At 42.1% G+C, this 22,619-nt stretch overlaps 1 protein-coding gene across 1 annotated transcript in view; it reads right to left on the bottom strand.

Annotated features, from left to right (window-relative positions):
- The window catches only part of B3GALT1 (beta-1,3-galactosyltransferase 1), a 288,164-nt gene extending 281,983 nt beyond the window's left edge, over positions 1-6,181 (bottom strand). The window contains exon 1 of the mRNA XM_019522747.1: positions 6,023-6,181. The gene's annotated coding sequence lies outside the window, so the exon portion shown is untranslated. The remainder of the gene's footprint in view (positions 1-6,022) is intronic.
- Between the last annotated feature and the right edge of the window lie 16,438 nt (positions 6,182-22,619).

The following is a 22,619-nucleotide window of genomic DNA, read 5'->3' as shown; positions in this document are numbered from 1 at the left end:
GGGGGTGGGCCCACCCCCACCCCCACCCCCGCCCCTACTCTCTGAAGCAGACAGCAGAGTCCAGCCCAGAGCTGCAAAGCATGCTGGGATGCTGCAGGACTCTGATTTCACTTGATCCAGGAAGGAGTCTGGGACAGAATTTTCATAAACTGGTTTGACCCAAATCAGTTATGTTTGATACTACATTCAACCAGGTTTATCTTAAACCAGTTTCAGTCAAGTGGAAGCTTGAAAGGGAGCCAGCAAATCCCCTCCAGCCTCTTCCCCAAACCAGGGAATGCCCAGTTAGAGGAGGGGACAGGGAATGTTGGCTGATGCTTCCCTCCCCTCCTGGACCAGTCTGGGATGGGAGCAGCAAAGCAAAACCCACTGTCCAATTCTTGCACGACCCTGGTGCCAGGGAGTTGAGCAGACAGAGCAGCACAGCAAAGAGCTACCTACTATCAGTGGGATACTTACACCCTACTTATCTACTCATATATCAACTCTCACTACCATAAATGGGAAGAGGGAGAGGACTAAGAGTTCCTTTGAGTGAAGTTTTAATTCAGTGGGGTGTCAAGCTGTAGAACAGGCTAGTAGTGTACTGTTGATTTACAGCAAGATATTGACCAGATAAAAAGGCTGGATGTATTTTGTTCCTGAATTTTCCAGACATGGAATTTAATTTCCAGATTTAATTAATTAGAATAATCAAACCATGCAGAATATACATGTATGACTTGCTGTGGCCAGGGATGTCTTACTGGATGGGGTGGATCTAACTACTTGTTGTGAGTATTTAAGCATTCCCCAATGTCTGAATTAGTCTGAAATGCTGGTGAAAATCTGGCACTGTGTTAGTTGTCCAGATGTGGCATGTAGGAAACCAGCAAGGATCCACTTCAGAGTTATGCTGGTCAAAAAATATTCCAAGCAGAAAGTCTACTTGGATAATATTGAAAGATTTCAGTGGAATCTATTGATATCACTAAAACTTCCAACGGGAAAATATCAAAGTGATTCTTAGGGCTGTTCCAGATGTGCAAGTTAAGGCACTGAGGCATCTGATGTGCAATCTACACAATCGTGCTTCCTGCCATGCCACATGTAGATGGCAGGATTCACAATTTTGGGATCATTAATCAGATCTCAGCACACCTTATTGCTGATACACGGGGAGGCTAGGATCATGATCCTTGGCTCCCCCTACACTGGTAAGTAGCAAGCTCCCAGGGCTGGGAGCCCCTGTTAGCTGGTAGGGCTCCCAGCTGGGAGAGCATGTGCTCCTATGACTGGGAGCATGTATGTGCTGTGAACCCTCAGACTCTGAGGTGTACGTGGGTCCCTGGCTGGGAGACATGTCAGCTGATGAGGCTCCCAGCCACAGAGGCCTCTGGCCCCATGTTCAGTTAACAGCAAGATAGGAAGGGGCCACAAAGTTATCACACATTTTGTGGAATAACTTTGTGGCTTATTCTTCCTTTTATCACACCACCTATAGATTGAACATGTAGCTGGGTGACAACTTAAGACATGATTAACTGGTTAATTGTGTCTGAAGTGTAATATGTAGATGGGGCCTTGTAATAGCAAGTTAAAACAATAGAAGTTGAGATGAACCAAAATACTTGGACTTGTTTCATGAGAAATTTTAAAATTTGATTTGATGTAAAACGAAGTTTTGAAAAGTTGGAATTTCCCATGGAATAGGAATGTTATTTCCCAAACAGTTCCACTCTGAAGGAATGGACAATAAACTTGTGAGTGGAGAAGGCACAGGCCAGAAGTTACTTATGGGCAGGTAAAGGAGATGTGTAGCTTTAATGGTACATGACAGTAGAGGAGGCCCAACTGGACACTTCTTCCTAGAAATGGAGCAAATGAGAATCTGACAAGGCCTGGAAGTGGTATGTTTTTAATGTGTAGTAGGATTCTTTTTTAATCCTCTCATTAACTTGAACTACATTTAAATATTTTCTAGTGGATTCATTTGACATTTAGTAAAACAAAGATGTTTGTGGACTTTGTCTAGGTTCTCCCCCTCCTTGAAAAAACTACTCAATTTCTTTAATTTCAACTACCATGATGATTTTAGAATCCTTTTACTTTAATCTTTTTAAAGTAATGATTTCTCCATGTTGCTGTGACCAGTCTTTAGATGATTTTGTTCTGGCTATAAATGTATATGAAGTCTTATCTTCTAAGATTATTAGTTTATCATTTTCTGCAAATGATCACTGAAAGTTGGATGTAAAAAGTGTATGTCATTGTGTATGACAGTATACATAGCATTTCCTGGTTTTGGTTTCTTTTCAGCTGTCTCTTGGACTTTTACAAATGATAATTGGTAGTTTCTTTCCGTTCCTGATAAGAATGTATTCTCTGTTCAATAACTGAAGAACGGTACAGCATGCACTCAGGCTCCAATTTTCAGTTCCTACCTCAGTTATAGACTTTATTGCTATAATCAAGAATTATGCAACTTCTGATTACTATCTTATATACCTTGAAAGTGTTATTTTCTTCTTTTGTCTTTAGTAAGCTCTCCAAGGAAATACAAAATAATAACATGCCATATGGTAAATGGAATCAGCTGTGACACCATGCTGCATCTTCTATCATGTGGTATTTTACAATATGACATCCTGAAGTTTGTAATTGATGAATATTGCATCTCGTAACAGTTCTGGTTATATACAGTATGCTGCTTCTCCCATTAGCAGCATCCTTGTCAGTGCTGTTTGACTGTTTTGTATCTAAATACAGCATAAGCATTTTGTTGTAATCAACAATGCAAAAAGTAAGAAAGAGGTAGGAAGGGCTTAATGTGTGGTGATTTTACTAAAAGGCACAAAGTGCAATCTGTTTACATGAGTACAATATTTGCATAACCATGAGGGCAGTATCAATATGTTATTATAACGTAACAACAATAATAATCGCATGTAATTTGGCAATCTTGACTAAATGGTATTATGTAGAGTTCCGCTTAGATTATTGGGAATTGTAACAAAAGGCTTGCCCAGGGGTGGCTTTGACATCGCCTGGTGGCCACTTAGCCACTGTTTCACCCTGTTCTCAAGGCCACCTCCCCATCTGCTCGTCTGGCATGCCTTGATATAAATAAATTTTTAAAAATGCGAAGCTGCCCCCGTGTTCCCTGAATGAGCTAGAATTTAATTGCTCTTCAACTGATGGGCTAATTTCCTGGCCTCCTCATCTCCTTCTCTAGCCATGCCCAAGCCTGGCAGATGTTATCAATTAATGCCTTAGTCCTGGACTCTGCCCTGCTCCCAGGCTCATTCAAGTCAATGTGCTCTCTAGCCCCAGTGTACTCTCTCTGCCCTTCCCTGGGCACTGGGTTCTATCTAGCCCTATCTTTGCCCCTCTCTGGGTGGCATGCTCTCTGTAGCCCATCTTTGCCCATCTCTGGGCACTGGGATTTCTCTAGCCCCGTCTCTGAACCTCTCTGGGCACTGGGCACTCTCTAGCCCCATTTCTAAACCTTCCTCTGCCCCGCTCCCAGGCTCTGGCCTTACTCCCAGGCCTGTTATTGTCTCTGCCCTGTTTCTGGGCTCTGGGTCTGGGCCTGCTGGGACCTCCATTTTCCCCCCACTAGTCCCAATTGCAAACCACGGGCAAGGCAGTATTCTATTTGCCTGCCTTGCTCCTGGGCTTGAGTGTATCCCTTGTGTAAATCAGAAGCTTCTCTGCAGCCCTCCTGCTCAGAAGCATTTCCTTCCATGGCTTCCAGGACCAAACTGCCTGCCCCAGTTCAGGCTGGGCCTATGTATTCTCTAAGCCCGCCCCCCTTCTTATCAGGTGTCTTTCCTTAAGTGCTACCTGAGCTCTGTCTGCAGCTTCTCTACTCTTAAAGTAACAGGAGCACTAAACTCCCTGTTATAGAATGCTTATCCATTTTATTCAAATGTCAGATTTCCTTGGATCTGAAAAAACTCTGATTTTACCTAACCACATGGTTGAGGGATATTAGAGTTTCCTCCATACAGGTAAAAACATAAGCAAAACAAATAGTAGAAGTACTTTTGGTACTGATGATAAACTCAACATTAAATATAATTACTGTAATTTGACTAATTTATTGAGGATTTGCCCATTTTTAGTAGATCAACTGGGAATTATATAAGGACAATTCTATTTTTCTTTAGTTACATGAAATGCAAGTGTTAAACAGGATATTGGAACATGAAAGAGAGCATGAAACACTTTAAGGGTGAGTTATAGCTTTTTTTTTCTGAAGAAGGTGGGCAGAGAGATGAAGGGCAAAATGGCTGGATGCATAATGTTTCTCTTTGAATTGTCCCAGCTCCAGTTTTCTCATTGAGTATGCATGACAAAAAAATTACACTTTGTCCTCTCTAAAGGATAATCTAACCTGAAGTATGTTCTCCTTCAAAAGCATAAAGGAAGATCATTACACACCATTCATTCCTTTCCCATCCCATATATGTGGTATCTTAGAAGAGCTAGTACATCATTGATGCCTTAGAATTTCTCAGTTACCTGTGGATGGACTGGTGGCAGATGTACAAAAGATCTGTTTACTTCAGTGGTGCTCAACGTTTTTGTCCAGTGAGCCGGGGAGCAGTGCTCAGGTTGTATGCAGGCCAAATCCAGCTGGTGGTCCTGATCCAGCATGGGGCTGTTGCAGCACAGCCCCATCCTGCCACCAGGAGAGGGCCAGGGCACAGTCTGACTCTAATGTGGCTCCACAGGGCAGGGGTGTGGCCCAGCACTGCAGGGAAAAGGGGAGGCCATGGCCTGGCCCTGCAAGGGAAACAGGCATGGCCCATCCCCAACCTGGCCCCACAGGAGGAGGGGGTGTGGCCCAGATCCAACCCAGTCCTGCAAGGGGGAGGCAACTAGGCCCAGCAGGGTAAAGGAGTGTGGCTCAGCCCCATGGGGGGTAGGCAGTTTAAGCCAGCTCCAGCATGGCCCCATGGGGGAAAAGGGGCATGGCCTAGTCCCGACCTAGCCCTACAAGGGGAAAGGGAGAATGGCCCACCCCTATTCAGCCTGGAGGAAAGAGCATTGACTGACTTCATTCAGTCACATGAGTGCGGGGAGGGAGCATGACCTGGATCCAACCTGCTGCCAGGGCTTGATTTTGGGAATTTGGCAGTGGGGGAGGGTGACCATATATATTGGCACCATTCCCCCACTGCCAGATTTCCTGATCTGTGGGAAGCCCTGCAGGTCAGATACCTATAGCTCTGTATAGCTCATTTTGCCCATGGGCTGGAGGTTGAGAACCCCTACTTTAAAAAATATTGGCTTTGCTTTCTGCTTTGTAGTACTAGAGACTCATCTAAACAAGTATTAACTTGTTGCATAGATAGGGGGACAGTTGCATAGATAGGGGGCTGTACACAAAATAGGTCTTGATTTTAAAAGTTTAATGTCAAATGTCGGTAGAACATCACTTATTGAGATGAAATATTACTTGGGAAGAAAATCTATTCTATTGGTGTGTGAGTGTATATCATTATATGTTTATATACTATACTAATGCTCAGAAATCTGGAAAAATCAAAATACATTTGAGTCATACATAGATGCATGCACCCATTTGCGATGCATAGGGGATGCATGCAGGTGCACGTGCACCCTCTGAGATTGGTAGTGCACCCCCTGTGAAAAGCACTGCCGACACTGCTGGCAGCACCTAAGGGAGGTTGCTGCTCACCACTTCCCCCCCCCCCAACACCACCAGAGATATCTGCAGGTGGTCGCTGATCACTGCTGGCTGCTGCTAATGCAACAGGCAGCGTCTGCAAGTGGTCGCCAACTGCCAGTCAGCACTTGCCACCATCCCCAGCTGCCGACACTGCTGCAGCCACCTGTGGGAGCTCCCCACTTGGTCCGCTGCCGACACTGCTGCAGCTGCCTGAGGGAGGCCCCCGCTGCCACTGCCGCCATCACCTGTGGGCAGTTGCTGTGCTCCCCCAGCCTCTGGGGCCACACAGCGTTCATGCTTACACAATTTATATTTGCATTGAAGATGGTCTAAATTGCTTACCGTACTTCTCTGAAAGCATTCTATTTTTCGCTCCATTAATTATTCTTGTTGCTTAGCTGTGCCACACCCAGACTTTCATACTTCTTCTTTCCTAGCCATTCTTTCAGTTGGTCCTCTCGCCTCATATTAAAGAAGTGCTGGTTTGCATTTTGATTAACCTGTATTAACAAACACCAACAATTAGATGGTGATAAACCAAAGATTTATTTTTGGTTTTTATATATCTTATATGAAGGCATATGGTACATCAGGATGTTAACTGTTCAGGATGACCTCTAAAGGCCAAACTGTGTTACCAAAGAGGGAGGGTGCATATATGAGCAGTAGGGTTGTATGAAGCTTTGGTCGCTGATTTGGCGAAGATTCGGCCCAATTCGGCACCTGAATTTCCAAATCCAAATCAAATCTGGAGACCCTTTAATCTCTCCGAATCAAATCAGAACCCTCTGAATCAATTCGGAGAGATTCAGAAAGATTCTATGATTCAGACATAGACACAGCTTTAAATGTTTTTTCTACATACTTCAAGGTACCAGGCAGCTCGTGAATTCTGAGATGGTGGGGCAGATGGAGCATCCCATGGGAGCATGGGGGGTTGGGTTCCCCAGCACACTCAGCAGTGGACCAGGAAGTGGACCAGAAGCCACTGTGGCCAATCGCTGAGCTGGAGGGGGCATGAGGAGGTGTTCCCTGCGCGTTCAGCGGTAGACCCAGAAGTGGACCAGAAGTAGTTCCGGTCCACTTCCAGGTTTGCTACCAAGCATTTGGGGGTGGGGAGCCCCAGGGTCTCCCCCCCATGCTCCTGTGAGATGCTCCATCCATCCCACCATCTCAGTATTCACAAGCCACAACCTGGTACCTCAAAGTATATAGAAAAAACATTTAAAGCTGTGTCTACAAACTAATCGCTGATTCTCCAAATCAGCATTGAATCTTCAGATTCGGCCAAATTGAATTGGGACAGTGATCTGAAACAATGAATAGAATCACTGTCCCCAATTTGGGCCAAATCTGAACCAAATACAGCCTGTTTTGCACACCCCAATTCAGCAGTGCTGTCATTTATATGGCAAAGCATCTTAAATCCATTTACTTGAATAACACGGTTCACATAATTTCCTCTGAGAAAATGCAAGCATCAAGAAATACAGGAGTAATAGTAATAAAAGTGCATAATAAAATAAATTCTGGGGATCTGTAGAACAGGGAAGCCAGGCAAGATAGTCTTTAGAACGGTGGCTCCTAACATTGGGTTGCAACCCAAATCAGGGTCACAGAGTGTCCACCCCTCGCTCCACCCCGTCTGCCTGTGGGGCTCTCCTGGCACACAGTCTGCGTGGCTCTTGCTGCTGCTGCACCCCATGTTCCCAGCCTGGCCCAGGCTCTGCTGGCACCACTGGGCATGAGTGAGTCAGCAGTGGGGGTGGGGGTCATGACCTGCATTTACGGTCACAGCAAAAAATGGTTGGGAGCCAGTGCTTTAGAAGCATAAGTGACACCATCAAAATGAACATTTGAATTCATCAGAGCCACAGGCTGATGTAATTAATCCATGCACTTTTGGGCCCAGTCTTACAATTTACAAGAGATAGGCCCTTGTGCCATGCTTCATTGACTCCAGTGAATCCTACTTAAGGTCATGGACCATCTGTGCATTTGGAATTGTAGGATTAAGGCTGTAGTCTGTCCTGTCATACTTTTTGTTCTTTTGCATGTACTCGTCCCTTCCCTATTCACCTGTCCCTAGCAATCTCCTTCCCTCATCCTACCTTCACCTTTTTATAAATAACCAGGCTTTAAAGCTGTGAGCTTTCAAATTAAAGTTGTGTTGTTTTACTTTATTAATTTACACCTTTGGCTATCCCCAACACCTCATTTCTAGTCCTCTGACTTAATTAAATCCAAGATAGCTATAAACATCTGTATGGGGTTTTAATCATGATTATTTAATATGGCACATTTTTGTCATACAATTAGGAATAAAAAGAATTAACTCATAAGATATTTAATAAAAATTTAAAACTGGGGGTTTAGTTATGAGTTCTAAAACTGTAAAACAAGATTTAAAGCGTAAGCTTAGACATTTTTCTAAAATAAAAATCTAGCATTAAAAAGGATTACTTCATTTATTGCCAAATTCTGCTCCCCTGGAAGACAATAGTCTGACTCCTTTGGATCAGGAGCAGCTCCTCTGCACACAAATGCCTAGGAATATTTATCATCAATTTATTTGAATTACTTGTGGAATTTATTTAGTACTGTTAATTAAGCATTGTCCAACTGTGTCAGAGCCTGTGTTGGTGGCTTTTTACAGTCTGTGTGGCAGAGAGAGGCATAGATATGCTGCACTGGATCAAGTCCTGAATCTAAGATGAATTAATGCAGATCAAAAGGAAATAAAGACTAAATTTGGCCTGTGGATTTTTGATCTCCCTTTTTCTCACTGCCAAAAGCATTTCATGTAATAAGCACCAACCTCAACATTCTTTACCAAGCAGTTACTGTTATCTTGTGCATCATTTATTACAAAGTACTGTGATTAATCACATTTTAATACAATTTAGGATGTACTATGTATTTCCTTAGAGCATGCCACATTCCATTAAGGTGTCCAGCTTTTCACAGGGAGGATATTAAATAAAAATAGTTTGTTATATGCCTGGAAATGCATGCAATACAGCAAAGCACCATGTTATCTGTGATTAGTTTGCAGAAGCCATCTGTCATCTCCCCACCCCCATGTTAGCTAGGAAATCAGAGAGACTGGAGGAGAGAAGTATATTTACTTTTGACAGCACAACCACCTGTTACCATTAATTTTAGTTAGCTGAGAGGCAAATGTGCTGGAAAGGAAGGCAATTGTAGTGTACTGGTACACTATTGATAGCAAGTACACTATTGATAGGAAGCCCTTTAAGATCTTGAAAAAAACTATTTATGGTGTTGTCCAGAAGAGGTGTGCAAAAGCAGTTTATAGCTGAAAACTGGAAGCAAGAAGCAGAAATTTGTGTCAAGTAGGGTATTCAGGCATCTTTCAGTAAGAAGATGGTGGACAACTGGGATTCCATGTTGAAAGAGCAAGCCATTTTGTACTAATGATAGCAAAGGATTCCAAAATTATCAAAGCAGCTAGAAAAATCTTGCAGAGATTCTATGATATTGCATGTTCATGAAGTGAAATGTGCTTTGGATTTTTAGCAACAGCTAACATTTAACTCTTCCAAGTTCGAAAGAATATATGCTTTCCTGCTGTTGCTCAAGTGTCATCCAAACTCCCTGTTACACTTGTACCACCAAAGTATTGGAGTGGTTTCTCTGACGCTAATGAAGTCATCTCATATTTAGATGTTGCTAAATAATATCTGCCAGAATGGATACATCCAAGGGGCTAACTTATGCAAAATAAATATTTTGCATTTGGTATGGACTAAATTTGAGCAAATTGCAGGTGTTTTAAAGAAACAGATTAAGAGGGCAAAGGAAATCCCTCTCGGTTCCACTTAAAACTGCTTTACCTTATCCTTCTTCCAAATGCACAAGGTAAACACTGCACATGCTCCATCATGACTGACATATTGCAGCCCTCAACATTTCCAGTGAAAGGCAATTTTTTTGTTTACTGAGTAGTGCTGATATCTGTGTGGCTGGGCATAATCATTTGGGGAAATAAGTGTATAAGTGCTTTCATCCCTCATTTCTTTCTTTAAAATGTACACCTTGCTAGGGCTTAGCATTTATACTAAAATCATGAGGGACAGCTTTTTGGGAGCCACTGGTTAAAATATGGCCAGAGCTTCCAGTAAAAGTGTTAGGGAAAAAAAGCAGAGATATAAAAGTCATGCACACTTTTAAGAAGAGGAAGTAGACCATCCAAATCATTGTGCCTGCCTAGCTCTAAACTAACTTTACTCCTATTCTTTCAGCCTACCCATCAATGTTGTTGCTCTTTTTACACTACAAATTTACAGTAAGTGTTTCTAGTTCAATCAATTTCCATGGTAACTTAAGCTCTGTTTTATAATGCTTTGTGTTAAAATAGTTTGGCTAAAATAAGAATGACTGCAAATATTTATCCACCTTTTGAACCAAATCTTCTATAATACTCATAAAAATTCAGGTAAGGCTCTCCCCTATCTGCTGCAGAATACCTAATCCCACCTTGCCACTGCATCCTCTTTAGCTGGGCTGTAACTGCCTCTCCAGCCTCTAGAAATCTCACTTGATCTAGGTGAGTCATTGTGAGGTTTAGCATACTGAATGATGCCAATCATTTTGTTCTTTGGAATTTGAAAAGGCATAACAGATTTGAATCAAGTGGCAGAAGGCCTGACAGAGTCCTTGTGCATGGGAGAGAGGTGAGGAGGGTGAGGCAGGCAGGTCTCCTGGGCTAGGGACACACATTACACACAAACTGGTTTAAGTGATCAGAAGCTGGTTTAAACCTGTAACAGAACAGACACTTAGTGCACATAAACCAGTTTCAAAATGGCTGAAACCAGTTTGAGATGAACCTGGTTGAATGTAGTATCAGACTTAACTGATTTGGCTCAAACCAGTTTATATAATGTCTGTCCCAGACCCCTTTCTGATTTTAGTTAAACCAGACTCCCCCAGCATCCCAGCATGCTCTCCACGCTGGGCTCCCTGCTCCACAGCAGAGCTGACCCCACCCCTCTGCTCCCTGGCTGGAGCTCCGGCACAGACTGCAAGCATCTGCCTGGCTTTCCCCTGTCTTCCCCTCTGTCTTACACAGACACCTCTCAGCATTAGCTAGCATATCACATGCTGGCTACGGTCTATGCTGTAGGAGACTGGTTCCTTCCTTGGAAAAACTGTTTAAGAACTTGAACTACTGGAGAGACACTTTGTGTTCTGATGGGGTGATAAACACTGAGTTAAGGGTAATAAACACTGTGTTATCAACTGCCTGCTGGGCTACTTAGGAGCAGGGGAACCCCTCCCTAGTCAGAGCATTCTGCTGGGGACTGGCTACGCACCCCTCAGCTAAGCACTATGGAAGGGACAGGAGGTCTTCTCTAGCACCCCCTCCCCACTCCCTGGCTTCTAGCCTGAGCCACTGCAGGCATGTGCCTGCATTTCTGGGATGTCTGTATGGTTACAAACTAGTTTAGCCTAACCAGGTTAGATTAACCCGTAAAGATGTAATCAATTCAGGCTGAAGCTTTTTGAATGTCTGTCCCTAGTCCTGCTGGCCTTCCTTTCTTCCTTCAGGAGTGGGAATGAGAAGCCCTTGTAAGATGGGCAACCATCTATGGTAATAGACATTTGGGAAGGCATCACCAGTAGAGGGAGAGTTCCTATTATTAGAGGAAATCTTTAAATAATAGGTTTAAAAATTAGGTCTATAAGGTTCAGATTACTTTGATATGTCAACCTCACATTGATAGTTACTCTTAGTCTGCTTCCTAAGTCTTGTCTTGTATCTCTGTTTTTTTATTTCTCCACTACAGTGACCAATTTGACACAATTAGCTCTGTCAGTCGCTTTCATAATTCTACTATCTTTGTGTCACCTTGCAGTAGTCTCTTTTCCACTGAGAAAAACTCAGTATACTTTATACCAAAATGTCAAGCCTCATGATATTACAGATCATGGTGTTTATTCTGGGATAAATACAGAAAAGTCTTCAAAGATTTTGCAAGGGTGAAACCAACAGTGTTTTTCAGACATTATCCTAAGAACCTATTAAATTTCGAAAAAATCAATAGCTTTTCTTTAGAATTTTAAAATCACTCTATAAATTTGATAGCAGGGCTATAATTTTCATAATGGTTTGAAGAACTGTTGAAATTTTCTATAAGTTTATTACCATATATAAAATACCATAGGATTTTTCCAGAGTGTAGTTTTGTTACCTGCCATATACTTTAATGAATGCCAGATCCTGATGGACTCAAGCATACTCATTTGTTTCATAGGGCTTATATAAACAAGACTTTTTAAGATTTCAGGTTTTTGCCCATTATCTTACTTATAATTACTTAAATATTTCCACTAAGGGGCAAGTAATTTTCTTATATAGCAAAAGCATAACTTCACTTGCTTTGCATCTTATCCCTTTGCAAATACAAGACAGTATCTTTCTTACCTTTTCTAATAGGACAGAATAGGGCAGTGATCTCCGTGATTCTTCAGAAGTACAATGTAAAACCTGTTCTGATTAATGTGCTAGATAACAGGGCAATTTAATGTATATCTATACTATAATATCTAGCCTGATGCATTACTACCATGTTAACTTTCCATTTGTAAACTGAATCTGCCTGTTGTTTTCTGGACCTGCTTGTCTGAACAATATGGATCCTTTGAATTTTGATTAAAATTTCATTAAAGTATTTTCCTCCAATTGTTATTCTGATTTTAGCTTTATCTACAAATTAGAAATGTTGTTTTCAGTATCTTTGACTAGATTGTTGGTATATAGAAGTGACCCAGAAGTCAGATTTAGGACTTTAACTATACCCCTTTAAACTTCCTTTACACTTAAAAAAATGAATCTATTGCTACCTTTGCCCCCTGCTTTCTGCATATTATTCAAAACAGCAGTCTAATTAATCCTATATGCCATAACACTTATTGCTATAGATGTTAATTTCTCTTGATTCTAATGAATAGACTAATATTTATAATTTTAGTGTTTTTGATCATTCCATCTAAAATAATTCTATGTAATAGGATTTCATTCTCTGGTGATATACATCACCACAACACAACTGACATAAAATTCCAGCCAGAATTAAAGAAAGTTTATTGGAAATAAATTTCCAAAGCACTTGCCTAAAACAGTAAGTTACCTGTAGAAAATGGTCTTCTGTGCACTTTTTATTATATTTAATAACCAGGACAGTAGTGTGTCCTTTACTAGTTGCTGTCCAATATAATGACCCAAAGTTGTTGTACTTTTTAATGTAATTAATAGATATGACAAATCAGTTGGCAAGTATAATTTTTTTCCATGTGTTGCTCAATGTTTCCTCTAAGGCTCGAGCTTTTGCTTGCTGAAGTCGCAAGGAAAATTCTCATTGGACTTCAGTGGTACAGAATCAGGGACCTTTCTCCTTGTTTTGCTTTGTCTTGGCTTTCTTTACAATGCCTTTGTTTTTTAGACATATCCTTTGTTGATTATTTGATTAATCTTTACTAGCATTTTTAGCAATATTGGTATCTGTTGCTCAGTTTTTTTCACTATGGAGAATTTTTAGTGTACTTCTCATACTCTATTCTAAACAATTCTTCTCATTCTTTCAAAAATCATGCTTTTACTATATTGCTTCTGATAAAGCCAGTGTACTGTTTTAATATGTTAATTTTTACTTAATTTGCATTCCTTTAATGTCATCTTATTTAATACTTTTTTCCCCCTGTACTGCCCTTTCTAGATACATTTATCATCATTTGAAAGCGGATGATATTATGATTAAGGAAGAACAAACCTGCTTGGATAAAATAATAAATGACTCAAATATTCAGATATCCTTCAACTTTCACATTACAAATCTTAGAATCTACTTCTGTTGAAGGCTCAATGAACTACAGATAAATAAGTGAGGTTTTTAAACAAGGAAGACTAGCTTATAAAAAGTGTACTGATCATGCAGTACCAGTTTACTGAGAGCCACTATACATATCACTGTAATTTGAGCTGCACAAACCCTGTATTGATGCCTGTTAGCACGGATCTCTCTCACTTCTAAAATCTCCCCTTAGCCAGAACTGTCTTTCCTCCCTGTCACTTGAAGTCTCCTGCTGTCCTGATATCTCCTTGACCCTAGGCCTCCCTCTCATTTTCCACTTCTTTCCTAAAATTTCTCTCAAATTCTTCCCTTCTCTGATTTCACACCTTTTCAAATGTCTTCTCACCATGCTGGCAGAAAGGTAGTGTGAAGAGAATTTTGAAGTGATGATCAGGACGTGATGCAGAGGGTGGGTGAGCAGGTGAATGCAGTTACTGGAAACGTTAGTGAAATAGAAGGAAAGAAATCATACACTGGAAGGGTTTTGGTAGCTCAGAGAGAAGGATAGAAGTTCCTGGTCTCCCCCTCTTTCTTCTCTTCCTGTCATCAACACAACAGAAATTTAGTAGCACTTCAGAAGCAGGATTAACACAACTTGTTTTTGTTTTTTGTTTGTTTGATTGATTTGGGTTTTTTAATAAATGTGATTTTCAAGCTAACATTTCTTACAGAAATGAAGGGATTGTTGACTTACTACATCAGGGGTGGCCAATGATTTCTGGCAAAGGGTCGCTTACCAAGTTTTGACAAGCTGTTGAGGGCTACATGGGTAGCCCCGCCCCTTGATAGGTGCCCCGCCCCCTGGCCGTCTCTTTGGGACTGTAAGTCCTGCCCCTAACCTCTGACCTGTGCCACTGGAAGTCCCTCCCCTTGTCCCTGGAAGTATTCCTGTGGGGAAGAGGCTTTGCCATCCTAGAGGGGGAAAAAACAAACTAAATACTAAAAATCAAACACCCATAATAATATATTTTAATTTAATTTAAAAAAAATATTTTTGTCCTGATTTTTGTGCATTTGTGTTGTATATACAAAAGTGATTGCATGTGGGGGGTTGTGGGGATGTGTGGATGTGTATGTGGGTATGGGAGCCACATAGTATAAAGTGGCCACCTGGTGGGCAGGCAGGAAAGTGGGGAAAGCGGCATGTGGTGGGACGGGGTTGGAAGCAAGTAGGAGCGTGGGGCTTGCACCAGTGTCCCAGTGCCATTGCTGGCGAGGCCCAGAGCAGGGCGGTAGGAGCACAGGGTGTGGGCTGGCAGGGGTCTGTGGAGCCGGGAGGGAGAGGGGGAGCTGACCCTGCTCCATAAAGCCCCTGCCACCTGAGACCCCATGCTCCTGCCACCCTGCTCTGGGCCCCACCAGTGCTGGCTCTGGGACACCAGCACGGGTCCCAGGCTCCCGCCCGGCTGCTACTGGCTCCCACATGCCCTCTCACTTCCAGTGCCCCTGCCCCAGCCCCACAGTACTAGCAGGGAGCAGTGCACAGTCCTGACCCTGCGCACCCCATGCTCATCCATCTGGGCTGTGCAGCTGCAGCAGGGAGCAAACTGGTGTTCAGCACAGAAGAAAAGCAGCCCTCCCACTTCACGTGGCTGGCACTTCCTGCTGCAGCCACTCACAGCCTGTGTGAGGCTGTCCTGCCTCTCTGCCACGTCACCACTGCCCCATCAGCAGTGGCAATGGAGAGCACAGGCAGCCCTGCATGGGCTCCAAGCAGCTGCAGCATGGGGTGCCAGTAACAGAGAGGGGAGCAGCCACTTTTAACTGCGTTGAGCACTAGTTCATTCCCTGCCACTGCTGCCAGCCTGGGCCCTGTGCCAGGTCTGAGCTTGCCCATCAGGGCTGCTGCTCAGTGCAGAGGAAAGTGCCCCTCTCCCACTCGCTGCCGCCAGGCAGTGTTTGCTGCGACTGCCTGCCCAGAGCTTGCACCGCACTAGGCTGCAGTGTGGCTGCTTCACCACTGCCTCTGTGCTGCCCTGTGCCTGCTCCACATGGCCACTTCTGCCACACTGGGCAGCACAGAGGCAGTGGTGAAACAGCTGCACTGCAGCCTAGTGCAGCCCGAGATCCGCTTCATTTCCTCAGTCCACAGAGAATGTCTGTCCAGTTTCAAACCAGTTCAGCGTCTTTCAGGTAAGAAGAACCCAAGGCATTCTGAGCCTTACAAATGTAACAACATTCTCTACATATACCCTGGAAGTTAATTAGTAACTTGTGGAAATAAGTGCGGATGGAATATTTTTTTCTCACAAGAAATACAATTTAATAAGTAGAAGAGCTGTCATTTTGAAATGAGTGCAGGTGGAAGACACACAAAGAATGTATATTTGAATCCAGCCTTAAGGTGACAAAGTTGTGGGTAATCATTACCCCTGGATGGAGTACAGAGGAAAATCATTCCAGTAGTTAGGGTGGCTTGCTTGTGTCTTCATGGACCCAGTTTCCCTGCTTCATTGCTGACTTTTGAGTATCATCTTGGGCAGGTCCAGTGAAGAACAACAAAAATGATTAGGGGTCTGGAAAGCATGACTTATGATGAAAGGCTGAAAGGAAAGAACTAAGGTTATTACATTTGGGGAAGAGAAGACCAATTGTGGGGAGGGGATTAACCACTGTAACAGACCCTACCCAAAGAGACTGTGCAATCTCCATTCCTGGAAGTTTTTACAGACATTAGATCAGTGATTCTCAACTAGGGTGCCACAAACTCCTTCCAGTCATGCCATGGGGCCCACCTCATGTGCCAGGAGATAAGCCATCTCCTTTCTCTGAGCACTTCAACATCCAGTAGACAAGTGACACCCATGCTGCCAAAAGCCTTACACTCCCAGCAGCACTGTAGGCTGGTGGGGGGTGTGGGGTCATGTTTTTTCAGCCCGGATCTTCCCCCACTTCTCCTATGCTTCTGGTTTGGGCAAGAGAGTCTATGAGTGCACGTGGCTCCAGTTGCCAGCATGTAAATTGCCAGAGTAGCATCCCTGGTGATGGAGGCAGTGCTTGTCCCCTCAGGTACAGACCAGGGATGGGAAGGGGGCATGAGGTAGAAAAAGCAAGGTGCCATGCCGTGAGATCCCTCCCCACAGCCATCCTCACTTAGCATCAGCTAGATTCCAGCCTAGTGCTTCTCAACTGGGACTCACTAAATTCTCAAAAGTTATGTAGGAGTGAGCCTAAAAAAGTTGAGAACTCTAAGTTAAAAACTTGATTGTGATCATTTTTAGTCAGGGATGATCCTATCCTGAGCAGGAGACTGGATTAGATGACCTCCAGCAGGTGACTGATAACCTAAGCCAGTCTCCTGCTCAGGATAGGATGATCCTTGACTAAATGATCTTCCTCTCACCACATTTTTCAGGTTTCTATGATCCCTCTTGCCTCCATGGGTACAATTAGGATAATAGCACTTCTGCATCTCATGCTGATCTTGTGAGGATAAACACTTTAAAGACTTCCTGAAGTGCTTAGATTCGATCATGGGTTCAGATCACATAAGCATCTCCAACAGACAAAGAGTAAAAAATGTGCTGGTTTCTCCCCCCCCAACTAATGGTAACAGTGCTACTGTGCTTTGTAAAGGAAAAAAATTTCTTGCAGTGCAAAGTTTACAAAGCTTTTTACACTACATAAGTATTAACCTCATTTTACAGTATTATTCCTGTAAGGTTTTCATCAGTCCTTCAAATCACTTAATTCCCAGAATGAAACCCAACTTCCCCATGCTGCTTGTAGAAACATTATGTAAATAATTAACTGCCATCAGTGGCTTATGTGCTATGAATATTGGCTTTGGGTTTTTATTCATAATGCTCTAAAACATCTTGTTTAAATTCCCTTCTTCAAAGAATTTCTTTTGAAAATACTAAGATTGAAAAAAGGACAGAATCAGCCAAAGGGAAGTCAGTCTTGGCTCTAGAGGATATCTGACATTCCCATCTTTCCTTTTACAAAGGGGAAAGTACTAACTTTTTCTAAATTACAGGTGTGAGAAGTAAGTTTGCATGTGTGCAACATATGAATTATACATCTGAAAACCTTTTGATTCCAAGAGATAACCTAGGGAACCAGACAACAACAACAGAAAATACAGAGATAATTATTAAAACTGAAAATCATTAGCATTAGTCTTGCATCATTGCAGAATAATTTAGTATTTACCAATGCTAAATATTGGTATGGTAAGTTTTGTCAATTCCAGAGCTACAGTGGGTCAAAAGCATGTGTGCCGACTCATCAGATCACAACTCCTGAAGCATGTTATTAAAGTAAAAACATCAATGCTTCATTTCCTATAAACAAAAGTACTTCTAAAACAAAACTTTTAAAGGGACTGAAATTTCTATTAAGACTCCATTAAATTCCATTACAAAGACTAAGGTAAATTTTACACAGGTAAAATTTTATATAGGTTTTGTTTGAGCACGTCAGAATATTACTGACAAAAGCATCATTGAATGAAAAACAAAGATTATGAAAAGTCTTTTCAGGAAAATAATTTCTATTATCCAACCAGTTCTAATTTTACCATATTTCTGGCAAATGTAGCAAAATGTAATTTAAAAGCAATTTAGTTTTCAAGACTGTAAAAGGAATGAAGTGTGTATGAGCAAGCTACCAAAAGCTCTCCAGATTAGCAGGGTCCAAATGTCTTACCTTGTAAAAACTAACTAATTAAAACAAGTAATTGGTCACCTGAATAAGTGCATCTATCCTATTTTAATGACATTCAGGTGGTTTGCTATCACAGCTCTGAGCCCCTTTAGGAGCTTTAAAAATCAGTAGCAGTATTTTTAGTTTGGGCATTTCATTTTATTTTATTTTACATCATTTATTTCATTTTATTTAATTTTACATCAGTTCTTGTGCTCCATCCTGTATCTTCTTTCCATAACAATTAGATAATATATTCATGAGTTAAAATGACCTTCCATTCATTTTTACTATAGTGTTAAACTATCCAGTTCCTATATACTTCAGTAATCAGGGGCTTCCTCAATGGCTGCAAAAATTATTTGGATAGTCTTTGGTAAGTATGACTGTAACCAGTGCTTAACAAAGTATGTGCACCCTGAGTTAGCGTCAGAATTTGCCTGTTTCTGGGTTTGATTTTATCAGTAACTCTAATCTACCGATGCAACATAAAATTATAAGAAGCTTCCTCTTCGCCTACCTTTGAGTCTTCACCTAGAACTTCTTTTCTTCTGGAAGCCTGTTTCCGAGAAGCCGCTCCCATCTCCCTGATATCACATTTACTTGCATGACACATGGACCTTACTCCTAAAAATGAGCCATCCAAAATCTGTGTATGTGTTTTAACTGAGGAAGCTTAATTTTATGGTGAAATGAAGGCAGGGGAAGGGTGGAATGGCTGCCAAGGGCTGTGTACCCTTCGTGGCTGCATGCAGGAGAGGTGACATCTACTTTCAGTGTCATCACAATTGAAGCTCCAGAGCTAAAAATTTAACCTGATTTCAGCCACTGCTGAATTGGTAGTAGCTTTTGGCTGAGTAGTCAAGTGCATGCACAGCCAAAAGCTGCTGACAGTTTGGCCACAGCTGTGACAGTGTTGAACCTTTAGCTTTGGAGCTGCAAGGAGAGGGTAAGTGACAGTAGATAGACTCTACCCCCCTTGTGCATGGTCAGGGGTATTCAGCCTTCATTGTGCCTTCCTGAAACAAAGTGTATGTCTTGTTTGGGGGCATGTGGTATGCAATAAAATGCAGTATTTGGGGAGGAATTAACACACTTCATCTGCCATAATGAGTAACCAGAGCTTCAGCAACTATACTTACTAACTTTCTAACACCTGTTAACAGTGTGTGTCAAGGAAAGAGTCCTTTCATTCAGCCTATTGGTGTAAAATTAACAAGAACTTAACGATAAACAATAAAAAAGGAACAACTGGTGATTTTGAGTCAAATCGAAGTGTGAGCTTACGTGGAAAGAAAAAGAAGATACCCTGGCTTACTAGAAACAGTACCCTGAAAGTAGAAAGAGAGGATTTTGAGACTGGATTTAAAATTATGACAACAGTTTGAAACAATGAGTCGAAGCCTGCTCTAAACTCAGTGGAGAAGCCTGAATTAGACTGACTAGTTCTCAGTAATTCCAAAGTGAGAATTCCAGGGAATCTCTGCTAAGTATCTATGATCTAAGTGACATCCCTCACTTAAACAGCAAAGTGAGAAGATTTTATGAGAAATATTTACAACTTCTTTTTCACAACCCCCATGGAGGTCACAAGGCTCATACTGAGAACAGAAAAATTAATTGACTAAATATTTAAAGAACTCTCCTGTGAGATGAGCAAGGTTCCTGGTTTTCTCTGATTTAAGAAAAAATCCCCAATTTTTGGTTTAAAAAAATCAACCCCAAATCCACATTTTTCCATGATTAAAATGAAACACCACTAAGATATAGTTATATACATAGTGGTGTTTCATTGTGATCATGGAAAAATGTGGATTTGGGGTTAGTTTTTTTTAAACCAAAATTTTGGGGTTTTTTTTAATCAGAGAAAACCAAGATTCCTGGTGATGTGTATTGGGGGGGAGGGGAAGAAGGTGGGAGAGAGGGAGAGGTGTCCATTTAAACTAGACTTTCTGGGTTATGTTTATGTTCTGGTTGAAATCATAGCTTCTGACAGCTTAATTTTGCCATGATTTCTTAAGGATCTTTTTTAGGCACAGAGTAGCAATGTTTTAGTTCAAAGGAAACCAGATTTCCTATAGAACATTTTGGTGATTCTTTTTAATGTTTTGAGGGGAACCGTTACAAAACAATCCTTTTGAAAAGAAAACTTTTATCCTCATGTATGTGAATCCAGACGTTTTCATTAGCATTCAATTCACAAAAATGTAATGATGATTTTTTTAAGGTCCTAGAAATTAAGCAAAACCAGTCATCTCTGACTTAAGAGTTGCTAAAACAATCGATTTTATCTGGATAAATGGGCCGGTTTTTATTTCTAAATGAGGAATACTGTTTTCTGACTTAGCAATGCAGCAAAATAATTAGATATTTAAAAGTGGTTTGGGTTGAGAGAGGGAATAATGATGAATATAAAGTCCTAACTCAGGGGTGAGCAAAATACAGCCTGCAGGCTGGATCTGGCCTACAACTGATTTTATCCAGCCCGCAGGTGATGGCACCACATGGCAGGCCCTGGGCAAGCTGCACTCAGGCCCCTGCCTCAGCTCTGGCTCCAGCCTTTGTCTTGAGCTGTGGGGGATGCCAGGCAGAAGCAGCTCCATCTGCTCAGTGCCACACTCAGGCTCTGGCTCCAGCTGCTGCATGGTAATGGGCAGGAAGGGCTGCTTCCATGGCCTGAGCATGGTTTGTCCAGCCTCTGCCCCTGGGGGCTAGAGCCTAGCTGCGGACCTCTGTGCTGTCCTGTCCTGCCCTGCCATCAGGGCTCCTGGGAGTTGTGGTGGAGGGGGAGGAGGGCAGAGTGCACACTAGGAGCCCTGATGGCAGGACAAGACAATGCAAAGGTCCCTGGCCAGGCTTCACCCCCCTGTTCCCCCCCCACCAGCTTTATGCGTGTGTGTATGTGTCCCTCAACAGATCACCAGAACTCATTAAGTGGCCCTCCAGCCCAAATAATTGCCCACTTAAAGGAACTACCATTCATTTCAATTATATGAATTTCCAAGACAGCTACTTCAGATCACACAGATTTAACATAGTTCATTATTCCCCACCAACTTCAGCCTCTCCCTCCCACAAGTAATACACAATTGTGAGGAAAAAAAAACTTTTTGCAGTCATTAAATCATTCTGCAGATAAGCAAACAGGAAACAAAATAAAGAAAATAAATCTGTTAGTCTAAACATGCTTGATATTCCTTTGTTGGGTATGTCTATAAGAGATGTTTTATTGCACAGCAGACTCATTTGCTGCATAGTAAAACATTACCATCTGCACATGCATGGCAATCAGGGTGCAGTAGACTATTTTATTGCGCTGCTGGAGTGTCCCATCAGAGACGACTGGTATCTGGCAGCGCAGTAAATTACTGCGCTTAAATGCACATGTAAATAGTGATATTGGGTTTAAATTGAGCTGGAGTCACATTATTTACATATCTAGACATGCCCCATGTCTCTCCTCCTTCCCCATCACCTAGCCCCCTTACTTCCCCTCCCTCCCCCATCATTTCTTGCTCTACCTCTGATTAATATTAACTTATGGTCCCACTTTGTAACCCTGTTGCAGTGTAAATCACACCTCAGACTCTCAGCTGATTTAAATCAGTTGATTTAATTATGTTATGCTGATTTATACCACCTGAGGATCTGGTCCAATGTTTATGGCAGATAGATTTACAGCAGTAACAGATAATTGGGCTCCGTGGGTGCAGAAGTTGGGGAGACAGAATGTTGTCTATCTCTCTAGGAACTGCACAGCACTTTTCTGTTGGGCCCCACTGAAGTCAGTGTGAGTTTTGCCATTAACTTCAGTGAAGCTGGTATGTCACCAAAAGTATCTGAATGATTCACAGGGGTTTTGTCACCTCTCTTGTCCTAAAGTAGAAAAGGGTTATTGTGATTCTTTCTTTTAACAGCTGAAGGAAAACCAGATTGTAGGGAGAGGTTCTGTTTTTGGATCAGGTTTAATCATGGCTAGCTGACCAAAGGCTGACTGTGGTTTGTCCTAGTCAGCACCAACCAGTTACTTGTTCTCAGAAATCTATCGGCTACATCAACTTTTTACTACTACCTTTCAACACATGAAAAAAAAATTCTGTAAACATGCCTAGCATCCAAGGCAGGCAAGAATCAAGCTGGCAGCTTTGACCAGGCCTTTACCATTCAAAAGCATGTTCATAATACTCTGGAATGAACAGAATCCTTAGGGGCAACCAACATGGGTTCATCAGTGGCAGGTCCTGTCAGACCAACCTGGTGGCCTTCTATGATCAAATAACCAAATCATTAGATGCAGGGGTAGCAGTAGACATAGTCTTCCTGGGCTTTTGGAAGGCCTTCAACACTGTCTCTCACCTTGTTCTCATTAAGAAACTGGGGGACTGTGGTGTCGACACCCACACAGTCAATTGGGT

Source organism: Gavialis gangeticus, unplaced genomic scaffold (genome assembly GCF_001723915.1).
Source record: "Gavialis gangeticus isolate Ggan-Ray unplaced genomic scaffold, GavGan_comp1, whole genome shotgun sequence".
Taxonomy (NCBI): domain Eukaryota; kingdom Metazoa; phylum Chordata; order Crocodylia; family Gavialidae; genus Gavialis; species Gavialis gangeticus.
The sequence above is the reverse complement of the archived record's forward strand: the minus strand, read 5'-3'. Positions and strand labels throughout refer to the sequence as shown.